The following is a 3,009-nucleotide window of genomic DNA, read 5'->3' on the forward strand; positions in this document are numbered from 1 at the left end:
CGAGAGTTGTAACAACAGACGACAGGCGCCACACTGCAGGTCACACACGCCCTCGTCAGGCTCGCACTCATCCGAGTGGCCTCATGGCCCCACCCCAAGACCGGCTCCCAGAAGGTGGAGAGGAAGGAGAATGTGGAGCGGTCTGGGCAGGGAGGGATGTCCGGCACCAGCGGAACCGGCCATGCCGGGCTCACGGAGAGGGCCGCTCCCGGGGCCCTCCTCCCCGGCCCACGCGCAGCCCCGTTCTCTCACCGCAGGGCCCAGGGGTCACTTCTGGAAGCCTCCGATGCCCGCCCCGCCTGCCTCGGGCTCCCTGGTGTGGACACCACCGTGTGCACCTCTGAGCGCCTCCAGGGCGCAGGGAGCCCTCAGTGCTCAGTGCCAACGCCCAGCTTGGCGGTCAGATGGAGGATGTTGGAGGCGCGGGAGCCCCAAGTATATATGTCCTACAGTGCCCTTGTTTGAGGGGGGCTGCATCAGCCTGGGGTTTCCGGGGGGGGAAGGGGCGGCAGCTGCAGGACAGACGCCGGGTCCCTCGGTGTGGGGGGATGGGGTGTTCCGCCAGGCAAGGGGTGCCCGGAGCCTCCAGACTGGCTCTGGCCCAGGGCCCCTGAGTCACAGTGGGGGGGTCCAAAGGAGCTGATTCTGCCTGGCTCTTTCCAGTTGTTTCTCTGGTTTCCTGTCATGTGCTCGGGACTCGAGGGGACCTTTGTCATTACATGAGAGATTTAATCCATGGGGGGCGGGCAAGTACGGTGTTGTTCTCAGGGGGCCATTTGTCGTCCTGATTTAAACTAAAATTTTAGGGGGCGCCTGGGTGACTCAGTCAGTTGAGCATCCAACTTTGGCTCAGGTCATGATCTCCTGATTCATGCGTTCGAGCCCCGCGTTGGGCTTTGTGCTAACTGCTCGGAGCCTGGAGCTGCTTCGGATTCTGTGTCTCCCTTGCCCTCTGCCCCTCCCCCGCTCACGCTCTGGCTCTCTCTCTCAAAAGTAAATAAACATTAAAAAAAATTTTATAAACTAAAATTTTAGTATCTCTTATGGAAAAATTCATAAACTTTACAAAGAAAACAGTAAAGCAAAATAATACTCCCCATCATCCCATGTGTCCGTTCTGGAATACATTTTAGGCTTCCTAGCATACATGAGTCCAAGCGCCTGCACAGCCCTGTCCTGTAGCCCCGCCCCCAGCTGCAGCCCCCACGGGAACCCGAGGAGCCATCTTTGCACTGAGCCCTGTGCTGGGTGGGGGGTGTTTGCTCAGCCTTGCAAGAGCCGGAACGGCCTCTGCCTCTCGCCCTTGACCATGTGCTGCGTGGGAGTCTCATGCCTCACATGGCCTTCCCCTCTCTTTGTGTGCGTACGTGCGTCGTATGTGCACACGTGTGCATCTGTGTGCACAGATGCGCGCGTGTGTGTGTGCCTGTGGGGGGTCATGCATATATCTATGTGCATGCTTGTGTAAGTGTGTGTGCGTGTGCATGTGTGTCTACGTGCATCGTATGCACACACGTGTGAGTCTATGCACAGGTGCGTGTGTGCGTGCCTATGGGGGTCATGCATATATCTATGTACATGCTTGTGTAAGTGTGTGTGCATGTGCATGTGTGTGCACACATCAGTGTCAGTGTGTGTCCATGTGGGCATCTGTGTGCACAGGGTGTGTGTGTACGTGCCTCGTATGTGCACACGTGTGCATCTGCGTGCACGCACGTGCATGTGTGTGTATGTGCGCCTGTGGGGGTCATGCATATATGTACATGCTTGTGTAAGTGTGTGTGTATGTATGTGCCCTGCGGGGGGAGGCATGTATAGATCTATGTGCAGGCTTGTGTGTAAGTGTGTGGGTGTGCATGTGTGCATATGAGTGCACGCATGGATGTCTGTGTGTTTGCATGTGCCCGGGGGGGCATGTGTATATCTCTGTGCATGTTTGTGTGTGTGTGCATGTGCGCACACATTGGTGTCAGCGTGTGCATGTGGGTGTGATGACAGACGTGCATCCACATTTACTGGAGGAGGTGGGTGGGTTCTCTGGTCCTCCTCCCAAGGGGTCGGTGAGCTTCGGTGACCCCCAGCAGCCCCACTCGGGAGCCTCCTGCCCCGACCGCAGTCCCTTGGGCCCGGCGGCTGTGGCTTCCTGGGTAGCGGCCTCGGGCCCGACGCCAGGCACCAGGGCCCGGGGGTCAGCGGCTGTGTGTTGGGCTCGAACGCTGATGTGTTTCCTGAGCTCTGCGGCCACCTGCACCAGCAGCTCCAAATGACATTTCAGGAATTGAATTACATTTCAGTCCTTGCAGAATCCAGGAATAGATCATTTGATTGTATCTGTTGGAAGTCATTGCCACAACCGGCTTCAGTCTCTTAGCCAGCATCTATCCCGAGTAGGGAGGGAGGGCAGAGGATGCCAGCACGACTGGATTTTCCCACAAGCCTGTCTCCCAGGCTGGCAGTGGCCTGGGCTTTCCCCCCCCAGACTGGGAGAGGCTGACCCACGGAGTCCGCCTCCAGGCAGGACCCAGGGCTGCACTGCCACTCAGCGCGGGGCTGGCCTGCCTGTCCAGGTGGCCCAGCCTGCCCAGCACCAGCGGCCAGACCCCATCCTGCTGGAGACGCTGCTACGGGGTGGCAGCTGAGAGAGCTGTCTCCAGCCCCGTGGACTCATTTCCAAGCCCCATCTGGCCTTTCAGGGGTGTGTTTCCTCTGGGGCTCACACTTCGCCCTGGCTGCTCTTCCCTTGACCCGTTGGGAAATTCTCTCTGGGTTCCCCAGCCTCACGGTATCAGGAGAATCTATGGAAATTTCTGGATGCCTTTCCTGGCCTTGCGGTGGCTGCCTTCCTGTGGGCCAGTAGGCTGGGGGCTGGGTGAGTGCAGACACTCGCCCTGGACTCCCATTTGGGTTCTTTGTGATGTGAATGGAGGGCTGCAGAGAGGTGGGGACCGTGGGTCCAGCAACGGGTCGGAAGTGGGTTTCAATCCCAGCGTGCTTCCTGCCCCCGCCACT

General features: G+C 58.8%; 1 protein-coding gene across 2 annotated transcripts in view; it reads left to right on the top strand.

Moving 5' to 3' along the window:
* The window catches only part of HPCAL1 (hippocalcin like 1), a 113,995-nt gene that overhangs the window by 58,740 nt on the left and 52,246 nt on the right, over positions 1-3,009 (top strand). The gene's annotated exons all lie outside the window — the stretch shown is intronic.

This window comes from Crocuta crocuta, unplaced genomic scaffold (assembly GCF_008692635.1).
Source record: "Crocuta crocuta isolate KB4526 unplaced genomic scaffold, BGI_CrCroc_1.0 scaffold129, whole genome shotgun sequence".
NCBI lineage: Eukaryota > Metazoa > Chordata > Mammalia > Carnivora > Hyaenidae > Crocuta > Crocuta crocuta.